Genomic DNA, 16,372 nt, shown 5'->3' with positions numbered 1-16,372 from the left:
AACTGGCAGACCTGGGGATTTATGTTCAAAAATCATTGAAGGCGGCAGGGCAGTTTGAGAAAGCGGTTAATAAAACATATGGAATTCTGGGCTTTATCAATAGAGGCATAGAGCACAAAAATAAGGAAATTATGGGAAATCTTTATAAAACACTGATTCACCCTCAACTGGAGTATTGTGTCCAGTTCTGGGCACCACACTTTAGGAAGGATGTGAAGGCATTTGAAAGATGTAGAAAAGATTCACAAGAATGGTTCCAGCAATGACGAACTTCAGTTACGTGGATAGTTTGGAGAAGCTGGGACTGTTCTCTTTAGAGAAGATTAAGAAGAGATTTGATAGAGTTGTTCAAAATCATGAGAGGTCAAGACAAAGTGAGAAACTGTTTCCACTGGCAGAAGGGTCGAGCACCAGAGGACACTGATTTAGGTGAATGGCAAAAGAATCAAAAAGGAAAAACTTTGCGACACAGCGAGTGGTTAGGATCTGGAATGCACTGCCCAAGTGTGTGGTGGAGGTAGATGCAATCATGGTTTTCGAAAGGGAATTGGAGATAAGCACCTGAAGAGAAAAAATGTGCAGGGCTACATGGGAAGGGCGTGAGATTGGAACTTGCTGAATTGCTCTTACCGAGAGCCAGAATGGGCCCAATGGCTCCTTCTGTACTTTACCCATTCTATTATTCTATGAACATTCCCTTCAGTCTCCCTTATGATTACCTTCACTCATTTCAGGGCTTTACACAGGGCTGAAAGCACTTACCATGTCAGATACGGGAACAGTATGATTCACACTCATTATGCCTGTTGCACTGTGGGTTGGCCAGATTTGCTGGTCAGTCTTCCAAAGGAACTCCCAGTCATTTTTATTTGGATTTTTAAGCCCGGGAAGGTGGAATCAATCCTTCTCTGAATATCAGCCAAGACTTGAAACATAGTAATATGTAAATAGCAGAGACCCAGGGGAGGTCTCTGTTGGCAAGATAGCGATAAAATCAGTTATTCATCTGTTGAATATTTCACTGTCAATTATCAATATCTGATTCACAAGATGCTGAATTACTGAATGATCTTCAGTAAGTGATCAACCATTTCTAGAATTGCGCTGGCAGCAGGCTCAATGTTTCACCCGTTGCAAATATTCACCCCTCTCGTCAGGATGTGTACATATCCAAAAGGCATATTTTAAAACTCTGCACCACATGAAAGCAGTCCAAAGATTTGCTCTGACACTCACTCACTCTCCCCAGCCTCATTCCCCTCAGGGACCTCTCCGCCCTTTATTTTTGGAATGATGTCACACTTTCCAATTGCCTCAGAGACCCCACAATGTGAGGAACATGGGACAGAGTGAGTTGAGTCGGTGTCAGTATCTCCAGTTATCATTTGACTGTGTGAAAGCCTCAAGAATCAAACAGAGTTATTAAAGTCAAAAATGACACACCACCTAATACAGGGTTGCCAATTCTGGTTCAGCCTATTCCTGGACGTTTTATTTCTTGACCTCCCACCTCCAACAGGACTTCATGCCCCCACTTTCCTGTCCAGCACACCCATCCTCCTAACACTCAGCCTTCCCGTGGCAAACTGGAAAATGTACTGACTTTGTTAACCCACAGTACAATTCATGACCATCAGTCAAACAGACTTCTTCCTCCACCCTTGTCCAATATTTTAATAACTAATAAGTGTGTTCAAAAAAAATGAAATAAAACACATTTATTTTAACATTCTTATGATTTTTCTCCTGGGTTGCTCCCAGTAGTGTCCTGGAGATTAAGCTTCATTTCCTGGAAACTCCAGGATAATGCTGGAGGGTTGGCAACTCGAACTGGCTTCACCATGGTAGCAACATCTGTGTTTTATGTGCACATACCCCAATCTGCAGATGGTCTTTGATTTTGGGCCCTCTGAAAATCTGAAAAGCTCTATCTGCAGCTTCCTAGCTGAAATGTAGCTTCACCGTGACAGCACAAACAGTCGGAAGACAACTCAAATTCCCAATTTTCTTGGAAATGGATTGTGGGGGTGGAGAGTTGTGGAATTCTCTAACATAAAATTCCACAGAAGAGACAGACTTGGAACTTCATGAACTGCTAATGACTAAAAACTTGGGTTCTTGTCTTCATGCCACAAACTATTTTCTGACATTTTAAAAAGTCATATAGACTTCAAAAACAATAACTTGCAGTTATATAGCACCTTTAACATAGTAAAACCACCCAGGAGTGTTATTGGGCAACATTTAACACCGAGCCTCATATATATTAGGATGTGACCAAAAGCTTGGTCAGAGGTAGATTTTAAGGAATGCCTTAAAGGAGGAGACAAAAGGTAGAGAGGCAGAGAGATTAAGGGAGCTAATTCCAAAGCTAAGAGTGCAGCCATGAAATGGGAGATCTAGAGAAATAAAAAAGAGAACTATGTTTCTCTAGACTAAGAAGCATGCAGGTTGTACTGCAGATCAAGTGAGACTCAAGGAAACAATCCCTTCTTATGCTGAATAAAAACAGGCAGGTCAGGCAGCATCTGTACAGGAAAGAAAAAGGTTGATGATTCAGGTCTGTCCTCTCAATAGTTTATTTTTCTTTACAAATGCTGCCTGACTAACCTGGTTGTTTCCAGCATTTTCTGTTTTTGTTCCAGGTCTCCAGCATCTGCTGTATTTTGCGCTTTGCCTTTTTACACTGATTTATGGTTAATGAATAATCGACAATGGATGGAATCATGAAATTAGGAAATGAAAAAACTGAAAACAGTTTCAGCCAGAAGAAAATTCATCTAAAATAGCAAAGAACAGGGGAAACTTCTTCACTGACAACCCTCGATTAACATCTGAACAAACCTGCCACCTGGGGACTGGTGCACTACTCCCTTGGGAATCATCTTCATACATAATGGTAAGATCTCTTGTCTGTAAAGCATTCTGTGGGGAGAACAGCACCAGGAAATACTCAGCTCTGAAGCAGTCCTTATTAGAAGAACAGACAAGCACCCAAAGAGCAAATTAAAAACAAGTGCAAGGTCATGCTGGCTTAGAAACAGCTGCATAACCATCTCTGATCAGACTGAAGATAGCAGTGACGCAGTAACATTTTGGGCTTTCTGAGCCATTCAGCGTACATTTCCAAACCGACTTAACGAGAGCCACCCAGTCTTTGCATCAGAGATGGCCAAGAACCCCGCACACTTGGGATTTCTGACAGACAGGCTGGCTTTTGAGTTGAACAATTTTTGCTTTTTAGTTATGAATTTCAGATGTGCTAATCTGATTTTGGAACCCCCAAGCATTTTGTATAGCTTGGCATGCTAAATATTTAATCTGCTGTGCTGCTACAGCAGGTACACACACACACACTTGGCAGCTCTCTTCGCCACTGCAGTTTGTGTGTTGCTTCATGGCTCCCAAAACATAAAACATTTTGAGTGCACAATTACTACAAAAAAAGTAAATCTTAACACTATAGAACCACAGAATATAGAAATGAGGAATTCAGGGCATTGATTATGCAGTTCTCATTAGCCTTGACAGTATCACAGAATCATACCACAGAGAAGGAGGCCATTCAGCCCATCGAGTCTGTGCTGGCTCTTTGAAAGAGTTATCCAATTAGTCCCATTCCCCTACTCTTCCCCTGTTGTCCTGCATTTATTTTTGCTCCAGTTATCTTTTGAAAAGTTACTATTGAATCTGCTTCCACCACCCTTTGAGGCAATGCATTCCAGTATAATAAAAATATCTGGATAGGTTTTCGGGTGAAGAGAGCATTACAATAAATTTAAGACGCATGCAGCAGAAACAATTTTTTTCCAGCTCAAATGCCAGTCAGGAAGCTTTATCAGTCCAGACACAGGGTACAGAATAGATCCCATAATATTATAGCCGTACTCCACCTACAATCCGTCTAGGAGAACAGCTGGCAAAATGATCCCTATAAGTAAAACAAAATATTCTGATACATGTCCACGGTATACAGCTATACACAGTTGGGCTGAACATTTCTCTTATGTCTCTGTATTTAATCCACACAACAGGCTATATTGTACCAGTAAGGCATCAAACTCTCAACATTACATAACATTACCACATAACAGTGACTACACTTCAAAGAGTACTGTGTTGGCTGTAAAGCCTCTGGGATATCTTGAGGCCATGAAAGGCGCTACATGAACGCAAGTTCTTTACTTTTAACCAAGTGCAAAAAAAAAGTTGTTTCCTCCAGGGCTAACTGACCAAAGTTCCAACATCCTCATAACCAGATAAGCAAAGTAAACAGTCAGCAAAAAAAAAGAAAAAAAGCTATTTACTCACCCCACTCTCTGAGCTCCTATTTGGGCCCCAAGCAGCAGCTGCCCTGCTTATCCTGCTCTTCCCAGCGCAGACACTGGCTTACACATCACATGGAAACCTTACATCTCCTTTACTTGCACTGGGAGCTGCAGAGAGGCTGCTTTCCTCTATCCCCTCCCCTGACACGAGTTACTAACAGCTGGCAGCTTCCCCAACTACTCAGATGATTTATGTGAACAGCAACACTTTGCCCATTATTTTGAAGCTGAGTGAACGCTTGATTTACCTGGAAATCTTTTTCCCAAGGGGGGAGGCTCAGCCACTGAGGCAGACAGGAGACTGACAGTGTGTTGTGAGGCTGCACAGTAAATGCACTCAGTTCAAGGAAACACCAGCCCCAGCTAACAGGGCATGTCACCAACACAACCACCACTAAAACTTAGTAATTGCCAGCAGTTAAATGACATCAGAGAGAATTCCCACCACACCTAACCCACAGAGACTCTTAATCATGCTGTGGGGAAAAATAGGAGCAGTTTAGCTTCTTTTGCAGCTGGATTTTCCCATCAGCCTTGAAACCCCAATGTCGGGACCAAATGGGGGTGTTGAGCCCTCACTTGCTGACAATGTTCCTGATGACAATCTTCCAGCAAGTGGCTTCCAAATTGGCTGCCTCTGCACTCACTACCCTAAAGAGTGCGGTGGGCGGGTTCCTGATGCTGCTGCCTGAATCAGAGGGCCAGCAGCTCTGCAGCCTCGGCCGTGCCACTTGGAGAGGGACTACGAGAGCATCTCAACATGAAGCCACCCTCAGAAGCATGCATTTAAAAAGGTAAACCTTTTAGGGCCTTAGCTGCTAGGCTCATTGAAGTGGAGGAGAAACTCCTCTGTGTGGATTATTTGGGCCATGGGTGCAGCCCTTCCTGCCTGTGGTCCCCTCTTCGGGGCATGGAGCCTCTGGGTCTGATGGCCCCCTGCCTGCCGTTGGGAGGGCACTTCCATTGTGATTGCAGCCTCCTCACGCAGTGGGGGGCTGTTCTGCAGGTGGTAAAATGCCGACATGCCCGTATAATCGGACCTAACTTGGTCCGTAGATGGCTTAAATTGGCTGCTCGCCTCTGTAGTGCGGACAGCTGCTCCAGGTCCCCTCCCGCCCATAAAAAACATCCCTGGCGGCGGGAATACAACAGGGAGCCGTCCGATGCAACTCCCCTCCATTTTCCCAGCGCCCATTGACCCCCACCACCTCCAAGCCGCCCAGGAAAATTCAGCCCTTGAATTCTTTCTTCCCCACTCCCCAACCTCACCAGACATCTGTTTTCAGACAAGCTTTTGATGGTGATAAAAACAAAATGAATCACGGGGAAAGAGATATGTAAAAAGCAATCAAGTGGGGATTTGCAGCCAGAACACCAGCCTGGCAGGCATCAGTCTCTGGAGTTTAATCAAAAATTCTCCACACCTCGAACTCTGTCACTGGTGGATTTTTGTTCAGTGAAAAGGAACTAACAGCAGGCATTGAATACCACGGTTTTCAGCACAAGTAAACATGCAGCTGCAAAATGATTTGCTGCACACCAGTTGCTCTTTATGTCTCCTTTCCAAAGTGTCAGCCTTGGCTCAGTGAGTAGCACTCTGGTCTGAGTCAGAAGGTCCTGGGTTCAGTACCTACTCCAGGTACAAAATCTAGGCTGACACTCCCAGTGTAGTGCTGAGGGAGCGTGCACTGTCGGAGGTGCCGTCTTTTGGATGAGGTGTTAAATCGAGCCCTAGTCTGCCCTCTCAGGTGAGGGTACAAGATCCCATGGCATTATTTCCAAGTCAATATTTATCCCTCAACCAACAGTTATCACACTGCTGTTTGCAGGAGATTGCTTTGTGCAAATTGGCTGCCAAATTTCTTACATCACAACTTCAAGAAAGCACTTCACTGGCGATACGTGCTTTGGGATGTCATTAGGATGTCTCTTCCCAACCTCCAGCTCCTCCACAGCTTTGGGATTTAGTCTGCATTAGCTGCCATTCACACTAGGAAGACATTTTAGTCCGTCTATTTGCCTCCTGGCTTTATGGGAAGACAATTGACAGTGCGGAATTATGATGTATGATTTGGCACAATCACTGCCCATGGTGGTGTGAAGAAAGCTGCTGCTTTTATGAAGGACAAAACGTACGAGAGCGCTTGCATTTCCTGCAGCATCCACTTGATGGGAATTTGAAGCAGAAATGATCCAAACTGCTCAGTCAAAACAGCTGACAGTTCTTCACTGCACTCACACACAGGGCTGAATTTTCCCAGTCCATTGGAGATGGGCTAGGAGGCAGGAAGGCTGGCAATACGGTGGGGGAAAGCAGCCTGACTTCTTCTGGCCGCCATGGCATATTGCCAGTGGTGGGGAGCTCAGTGGCTCAGCTGCCCGTGAGCTACTTAATTGGCCAATTATAGCCACTTCCCAAACCCCTCCAGGCATTTTGCTCGCAATGGGAGGGCCCCACTATGTTGGGAGACCGCCAGGTATACCGTGGCAGCCTCCCAGTGGGTTAGCGCCGGGCATGGAGCGACCTCCTTTATGAGCATTCCATGGCCCATAGAGGGGCTCCCCGGCTGCAACTGCCGCCTCTCATGACAACAGCCCTTCTAGTGCAAGGAAACCGTACATCACACCCGCCCCACTCCCGATCGCCGGGACCTGCCTGCCTGGCTCCGGCTTCGCCATAAAAACCCACCTACTCTTCGAGAGTTCCCCGCCATTGAGGCACCCTCTCCCTGGTGATGCAGCCTTAGCAATGGCCACAGCTAGCAGTAGCACGACTGAGGCTGCAGTGCTGCGGGCCCTCTGAATGGGCCGGCACCTCTTGGGCGGAGGGCCACCATTGGGCCCCGCTGGCGGCCTGTTAATTGGCCTCCGACGGCAAAGTGCCGCCCCAGGATTCCACCACCTGCCGTAGAGAGGTCGGCTCCCGCTTTCGGCCTCAGCGGGTGACTTCACCGTACATGGAAAAATTCAGTCCACAGTAGGTGTGGATTGTGTTTTTGAGTTCTGATATTGGTTGGAGCTCCAAGAGAGGGATTGATATCGAACAACTGCAAATCCCATGATGGGGCATCTGACCAGCTTTAGAGCTCTTGTAGTTCCGATCGTGGCCAGTGGCCCAATGTCTTAACCTGACTTAACTGGGCTCCTTTATCCTGATGGCAGATCCATAGATCCATCAATGCAGGCAACAGGCACAAGAGGAACCTGATCTTTTGACCTCTGCCACAGAAACACTAAAACCAACAGGATCTTCATTCAAGGAAAAGTTCCAATTTCCAACATTATTGGGCAAACTCGGAATTATCTCTGCATGAAGGGTCTTGGACAGTCGTGAGCATAAACCCAAGGGAACCTAGCACTTAGATTAATTCCCACTTTAGGGAGGAGTCCCATATAGTGAGCAAAGCTGTGCATTAACAAAGTGCAGGTTGTGTAGCCCAAAGGGCCATAAGTGATTCCCAAACCCATCCATGGAATATATTTGCAATTATGTTTCTCATTAACTGGCTTGTCCTGTTTGAACGCTGTAGGTCTCCTGGTTTGAAAAGGGCTGTTCTTGGTGCTGTTTGTTCACTGGGCTCAACCCTGAATCAGAACAGCAGGATTTGTATCAGCAACTGACAATATACCGACCGGAACCACTGTTGATTGGAACTTCAATGCACTCAAAAGGACTTTGATTGGAAACAGACCTACAACACTACAGCTATATTTTCCCAACTTCCACTTCCACAGAATCTCCTGATTATGTGTTGGATCCAAGGTAGTAAAACAGCAACTTGCATTTATATAGTGTCTGCAATGTAGTAGTAATAGATCCCAAGGCTTCACAGTGCGTTATCCAACAAAACTTGACAGTGAGCCTCAACAAGATATTAGGACAGGTACCAAAAGCATGCTCAGAGAGGTAGAGATGCTGGGAGGTTTAGGGAAGGAATTGCAGAGCTTATAGCCTAGGCAGCTGATTGGTGGGGGAGGGGGGGGGGGGGGGGATGAACATACGAATTAGGAGCAGGAGTAGGGCACTTGGCCCCTTGAGCTTGCTCCATCATTCCACAGGATCATGGCTGATCAGATTGTAACCTCAACTCCACATTCCCGCCTACCCCCGATTACCTTTCACCCTTTGCTCATCAAGAATCTATCTATCTACCTCTGCAATATTTCAAGACTCTGCTTCCACTGACTTTTGAGGAAGAGTGTTCCAAAGACTCTCAACCCTCGGAGAAAAAATTTCTCATCTCTGTTTTAAATGGGCAACCCCTTATTTTTAAACAATGACCCCTAGTTCTAGATTCTCCCACAAGAGGAAGCATCCTTTCCACATCTACCCTGTCAAGATCCCTCAGGATCTTATGTTATAATCAAGTCGCCTCTTACTATTCTAAACTCCAGCGGATACAAGCCTAGCCTGTCCAATCTTTCCTCATAAAACAACCCGCCCATTCCAGGTATTAGTCTAGTAAACCTTCTCTGAACTGCTTCCAATGCATTTACATCCTTCCTTAAATAAAGGAGACCAATACTGTACACAGTACTCCAGATGTGGTCTCACCAATGCCCTGTATAACTTCACAGAATCAAAGAATTGTTACAGTGAAGGCCATTTGGCCCATCGTGTCCACACCAGCTCTCCGAAAGAGCGATTCCCTCAGTTCCATTCTCCTGCCTTCTCCCCATAACCCTGCACATTCTCTCTTTTCATATAACTGTCTAATTCCCTTTTGAATGCTTCAATTGAACCTGCCTCCACCACGTCTTCAGGCAGCGCATTCTAGACCTTGACCACTCGCTGTGTGAAAAAGTTTTTCCTCATGTCACTTTTGCTTCTCTTACCAAATACTTTAAATCTGTGCCCTCTCATTGCCGATCCTTTCATGAGTGGGAACAGTTTCTCTCTATCTACTCTGTTCAGACACTTCATAATTTTGAATACCTGTATCAAATCACCCCTCAGCCTTCTCTTCTCCAAGAAAACAGTCCTAACTTCTCCAATCTATCTTCATAACTGAAGTTCCTCATCCCTGGAACCGTTCTCGTGAATCTTTTCTGTACTCTCTGCAATGCCCTCACGTCTTTCCCAAAGTGCAGCACCCAGAACTGGACGCAATACTCCCGCTGAGGCCGAAACAGTCAGCCAGAAAGTGACCCATTTATGCCTACTGTTTCCTGTTAGCTAGCCAATCTACCATTCATGCCAATATGTTACCCCTACGCCATGAGCTTTATTTTCCACAATAACCTTTGATGTGACACTTTATCAAATGCCTTCTGGAAATCTAAGTACAGTACATCCAACAGTTCCCCTTTATCCACAGCACATGTTACTTCTTCAAAGAACTCCAATAAATTGGTTAAACATGATTTCCCTTTTGCAAAACCATGTTAACTCTGCCTAATTACCTTGAATTTTTCTAAGCGTCCTGTTATAGCATCTTTAATAATAGCTTCTAACATTTTCCCTATGACAGATGTTAAGCTAACTGGGCTATAGTTTCCTGCTTTCTGTCTCCCTCCCTTTTTGAATAAAGGAGTTACATTTGCTATTTTCCAATCTAATGGAACCTTCCCCCAAACTAGGGAATTTTGGAAAATTAAAACTAACGCATCAACTATCTCACTAGCCACTTCTTTTAGGACCCTAGGATGAAGTCCATCAGGACCCGGGGACTTGTCAGCCCTCAGCTCCAACAATTTATTCAGTACCACTTCCCTGGTGATTGTAATTTTCTCGAGTTCCTGCCCCACTTCCATTTCCTGATTTACATCTATTTCCAGGATGTTGCTTGTATCCTCCATAGTGAAGACCGATGCAAAATACCTATTCAATTCATCTGCCATCTCCTTATTTTCCCTTATTAATTCCCCAGACTCACTTTCTATAGGAACAGCACTCACTTTAACTCTTCTTTTTTAAATATCCATAGGAACTCTTACTATCTGTCTTTATATTTCTCACCAGCTTTCTCTCGTACTCTAATTTTTCCTTCCTTATCAATTTTTTACTCAGTCTTTGCTGTTTTTTATGTTCTGTACAATCTTCTGACTTGCCACCATCTTTGCACAATTATATGCTTTTTCTTTATGTTTGATATGATCTTTAAGGTTTTTAGTTAACCACGGATAGGGTGTCCTCCCCTTGGAATTTTTCTTCCTTGTTGGAATGCATCTATTCTGTGTATTCAAAAATATCCCCTTAAAAGTCTGCCACTGCATCTCTATTGACCTATCCCTTAACCTAATTTGCCAGTTCACCTGAGCTAGCTCTGCTTTCATGCCCTCATAATTGCCCTTATTTAGGTTTAAAATACTCATTTTAATACTAATAAAAATACTAATTTTGGACCCATTCTTCTCTCCGTCAAACTGAATGTAAAATTTAATCCTATTATGATCGCTGCTACCTCGGCGAGCCTTCACTATAAGGTCATCAGTTCTCTCTCGTTGCACAATACCAAGTCTAGTATAGCCCGCTGTCTGGTTGGCTCCAGAATGTGCTGTTCTAAGAAAACATTTTATGAACACCTCATCTAGGCCCATCTGATTTTTCCAATCTATATGTAGATTAAAATCCCCCACGATTTTCGCCGTACCTTTCTGACAAGCTGCCATTATTTCTTCCTTTAAACTCTGACCTATTGTGTGGTTACTGTTAGGGGGCCTGTACACCACTCCCACAAGTGACTTCTTGCCTTCATAATTTCTCATCTCTACCCGAACCCCTTCTACATTGTGGTTTCCTGAACTTAGGTCATCCCTCTCTAATGTGCTAATACCATCATTAATTAACAGAGCCCCCCTCCACCTTTTCCTAGCCTCCTGTCCTTCCTAAATTTCACATACCCTTCAATATTCAGGTCTCAAGCTATGTCTTCCTGAAGCCATGTCTCTGTAATGGCTATCAAATCGTACTTATTTATTTCTATTTGTGCTATCAGTTCAACTGTTTTGTTTCGAATGCTACACCCATTCAGATACAGAGCCTTTAGTTTTGTCCTTTCATTATTTCTGTAATGTCTAGCCTTGACTGCTGATTTACTCTTAGATTCGTATTCTCTGTCCCTTCCTGTTACAGTTTATCATTTCCCACATTAATACCTTTCTCTCTGGCCTTGTCTCTACTCTTCGATTTAGCACATCTTCCCAAATTTGATCTCTTACCCCCACTATTTAGCTTAAAGCCCTGTCTACTTACTTAGTTATGCGGCTCGCTGGAACACCAGCCCTAGCATGGTTCAGCTGTAGACCATCCCAATGATACAGCCCCCATTTTCCCCAGTACTGATGCCAGTGCACCATGAACTGGAACCCACTTCTACCACACCAGTCTTTGAGCCACGCATTAATTCCTCTAATCTTATTTGCCTTATGCCAATTTGCACGTGGCTCAGGTAATAATCCAGAGATTTTTACCTTTGAGGTGCTGCTTCTTAATTTGGTGCCTAGCTTCTTATACTGACTATGCAGAACCTCCTTCCTTGTCCTGCCTATGTCACTGGTACCCACATCAACAACGACGACTGGATCCTGCCCCTTCCACTGTAAGTTCCTCTCCAGCCCGGAGCAGATGACCTGAACCGTGGCAGGCGACGCAGCCTTCTGGACTCTCACTCTTTGCTGCAGAGAACAGTGTCAATCCTCCTCAATATACTATCCCCTACTACCACTAGATACCTTTATGCTCCCCCCACTTGAATAGCTTCCTGTACCACAGTGCAATGGTCAGTTAGCTCATCCCCCCTGTGACCCTCACTCTCATCCAAACAAGCTGAAAGAACCACAGACTTGTTGGACAATCGCAAAGGCTGAGGCTCTTGCACTCTGGGTCCCCTTACCTGCCTCAGCTGCAGTCACATGTTCCTGTCCCTGACCAAATCAGAAGACCCTATACTAAACGGTGTGACCATCTCCTTGTCCAAAGTGTCCAGGTAACTTCCCCCTCCCTGATGCATGGCATTGTTGGCAGCTCAGCCTCCAGCTTACTGACTCAGAGCCAAAGCTTCTTGAGCTGCAGAAACTCACTGCAGACATACTTGCCCTGGATCGCACTGGCATCCAGCAGCTTCCACATATTACAGCTGCAATACATCATCTGTCCTACCATCTTTATTGTGTTTTAAAGATTTATTTATTTAATTAATTAATAGGAACTCACCGGCCAATCTATTCAGCTTCCCTATTAGTAAATAGAACCTAATTAACACAATTACCCAAGTTTTTGAAAGATAAATGAGAAAAACTCACCAACCAACCTGTTCTCCTGTGACGTCACACTGATTTTTCTTTCAGAACACGGTTGTTCCACTCTGGTGGCCTGGAGTGGCTAGTTCTTTTATGGCCGCCGCCACCAGTCTCTGGGTCCTCCTCTCTTCTGCTCTTTTATGACCGCTGCCAGTCTCTGGGTCCTCCTCACTCCCGCTCTTTTATGACCGCTGCCAATCTCTGGGTCCTCCTCACTCCCGCTCTTTTACGGCTGCCACCGATCTCTGGATCCTCCTCTCTCAGGAATACACAAGAGACAAGAATTGGTGGAGCGCAGAGATCTAGGAGGATTGCATGGTGGAGGAGGTTACAGAGTTACGGAGGGATGAGGCCATGGAGGAATTTGAACACAAGGACCTTGCCCGATCAGGACCCAATGTAGTGAGCATTGGGGTTGATAGGTGAACAGGACTGGCTGCAAGACAGGATAAGGGCAACAGAGTTTCAGATGAGCTCAAGTTTCCGAACCTATGTAGACCAAAAGACTAAAGCTTGGAAACCTTTGCTTTAGGGGACCTAATCACATTAAGGGCTGAGTACAGATAAAATGCCCGAATAACACAGTTGCAGCTCTGTGCCATGTATAAACAATTCAATCCTTTCAATCCCCTCAGACTGTACAATGACAGACAGGGTTTCAGGTGGCTACACTTTTCTGTAAGTGCTTTTCAAAATCTCATTACCGAAAAAGAAAATGTGAAGGGAACTCAATTATTCAGCAGCTGAAAAGGAGTCCCCAAAATAATTACTTTGCAAAGCACTTTTCAAAACTTCCACAACCGCAATTGCACATTCAGAACCGAACAATGAATTTACTCCTCCATTGAGCAAACAGAGGCGTTATTGGAGAGGCAGCCCAAAATCAGAGCACCCCAATGTAAGTAACCAAAAATAACAATTTATATCGCACCCTTAACATAGTAAAACGCTCCAAAACTAGATTTGCCAAACCTCCAGGATTATCCTCAAGTCTCCTAGAATGAAAAATTAATTTCCTGGACACTGCTGCAATCAATCCAGGAGAGAAAATTAGAGGGGCACTAAAATTGCTGTATTTCGTTTCAATATTTTCGTTTATCAGTTCTAATAATATTTGAAATAGGAAAACAGACTTTGACTGGAAGGGCGGTTGAAGGCTGGAAGCCATGTGAATAAACCTCCAGGAATATGTCCAACCAGGGTTGGCAACCATAGTCAAAGTGTGGTGTGTGTGGTGTGTGTGGTGTGTGTAGTGTGTGTGGTGTGTGTGGTGTGTGTGGTGTGTGGTGCGTGTGTGTGTGGCGTGCGTGCGTGCGTGTGTGTGTGGGGTGCGTGCGTGCGTGTGTATGTGGGGTGCGTGCGTGCGTGTGTATGTGGGGTGCGTGCGTGCGTGCGTGTGTGTGTGGGGTGCGTGCGTGCGTGTGTGTGGGGGGTGCGTGCGTGTGTGTGGGGGGTGCGTGCGTGCGTGTGTGGGGGGTGCGTGCGTGCGTGTGTGGGGGGTGCGTGCGTGCGTGTGTGGGGGGTGCGTGCGTGCGTGTGTGGGGGGTGCGTGCGTGCGTGTGTGTGTGTGGGGTGCGTGCGTGTGTGTGTGTGGGGTGCGTGCGTGTGTGTGGGGTGCGTGCGTGTGTGTGTGCGCGTGTGTGTACAGTGGCCCCTCATAGCTCCAAGAAGAACTTGTTCTTATAGTTTACATGGACTTCACAAACTCCTGATCTTTCATTCACTGTATACTCATTTAAAGTTAATTTGATCATGTAGTCTTAATAATAGTAGCAGCAAGATTAAAACAGTGACTACACTTCAAGGGTACTTCATGGCTGCAAAGAACTTTGGGATGTCCTGAGGTTGCGAAAGGCTGTATAAATACACAGTTTTCTTTTCAGCATGCTTCTCACAGTCAATCTAGTGACAAAGATCGCATTTTAAAAAAAATGGTGTCTGCTGATCACATCAGTCGGGAAATAGCTTGGAGGAATTACCAAGGTGAAGCAACGAAATTAACATAAAGCATTATTGTGAGTATTTCAAAGTACATGCATTCCCAACTTCAAATCCCACTCTGCCTTTGCTCAACCCTACCTCTGTGACCACCTCCAGCTCTATGTCCTTGAACACACCCTCCAGTCCTCCGAAACCAAAAAACATTGATTCACCACCACTTCAGCAGCCTTGCCTCATACATTAAGTACCTCTGTTACATCTCTTTAACTTCCACTGGTTGAACTAAAAGGGTCTCAGTTTCTCTAATCTTTCCTCAAAGCAAAAGCATCTCAGTCCTGGTATTAACTTCATGAATCTCCTCCTCCTAACACTGGGCATAATATTCCAACTGCCATTGCACCCTAGTTGAGCATAGTTCCACTGGGAATCTACGCAACATTGTGCTCACGTACAATAAGACCTAGTCTCAACACCAAATGGGGAATTTTAGCAACAGGACCAGGTTTAGCCCCCTCTCCATTTTTGACTTATCAGTTCTACCCACCCATCTTCTCACCAAATCCCTCAATACTTTCTGCTTCTAGAAAGGCATCTCATGTTGCCAACTTCAGGGATGTGTGTTTCAGACAGTTAATGGATCTAAAATCAAATACAGCAGTACATAATTTAAATGATCAAATTTAGAGATAATGGGGTATTACTAACAATAAACAGGCCAACTTGAACAAGCACTGAAATGTGGTGCATTCTGGAATGTCATTCTCTTCAGTTAATGTTGAAAGACAGAAAATGCTTTCAAAATAATACATTTATCTTGAAAGCCTAAAACTTAATGAAGAAACGAAAAGCTATTTGCAAAATGCAGACCATGAAGCCACAGAGATAATCTGTAAACACGCAACATGCTTTTAGAGATTTGAAATGTTGCTCACTTTAATAAGTGGCTGTCCAATAGGGCTTAGTACAACAGCCTAATGATCCCTTACAATAAAAGACCTCAAAACCTTTGACAGAAATTATAGGGATTTCTGATAATAGATTTTGCTCTGCGAATTACATAGAATTTACAGCAGAGAAACTGGCAATTCAGCCCAACATATCTGTGCTGGTGTTTATGCTCCATACAAGCTTTCACCCACCCTACTTCATCTAACCTTATCAACATATCCTTCAATTCCTTTTTCCCTCCTGTACTTATCTAGATTCCCTTAAATGCCTCTTTGAAATGTTGATTGTATGCGAAAAGCAAGTGTCTTTACAGAGGTTTCCCTCATTGCACTGGCTGTAGCTTTCAGTGATTTGCAAGGCAGCATCCTGACTGAAGCTACTTCATCGCTGCATATTTTGCAATGAGGACAAAGGGCCGGTTTTCACAGAATGATTTCTGCACGCAGTAATCTTCTGAAAAATCTCTCAATGTCCAATTGTTTGTTTAAAAATATTGGAAAAATTAACACAAAATAGGAATAGAAGGATTACAAAAATGATCTTAATGATTGCAGATAGGATAGAAGAATTGTTCATATGTGGATCCAGTGGATTAACTTATGTCTCTAATATCTGCCATGACAATCCAGCTTCACCAAGTAATTGTTCATTCTGTTTACAAACCAAGACTAACAGCACTGACGAGGTTAAATTTGCCAGACAGAAGAAAGCATAAGTGAAGCAGATTGAAGTTCTGCTCTGATACCAGAATACTGGAAAAGAATGACAGTGGGTTGGGTCTTCTCAGCACAGATCTGGAAATCTGGTTTCTGATGCTGTACATATAATGTCCCACATGACAGAATTGAAATAAAAACTGCAAATGCTAGTTTTTTTTTTATTTGTTCATGGGATGTGGTTTCACTGGCAAGAAC

At 44.4% G+C, this 16,372-nt stretch overlaps 1 protein-coding gene across 9 annotated transcripts in view; it reads right to left on the bottom strand.

Annotated features, from left to right (window-relative positions):
• The window catches only part of dgkh (diacylglycerol kinase, eta), a 640,503-nt gene that overhangs the window by 320,580 nt on the left and 303,551 nt on the right, over positions 1-16,372 (bottom strand). Inside the window, exon 1 of one of the 9 annotated variants that reach the window (XM_068040247.1) lies at positions 12,573-12,630. The exons of the other annotated variants lie outside the window; for them this stretch is intronic. The gene's annotated coding sequence lies outside the window, so the exon portion shown is untranslated. Of the gene's footprint in view, positions 1-12,572; positions 12,631-16,372 lie in introns of those variants that run through there. 9 annotated transcript variants of the gene reach the window in all.

This window comes from Heterodontus francisci, chromosome 10, assembly GCF_036365525.1.
Source record: "Heterodontus francisci isolate sHetFra1 chromosome 10, sHetFra1.hap1, whole genome shotgun sequence".
Lineage (NCBI taxonomy): Eukaryota > Metazoa > Chordata > Chondrichthyes > Heterodontiformes > Heterodontidae > Heterodontus > Heterodontus francisci.
This window is presented reverse-complemented; position numbering and strand designations above follow the sequence as displayed.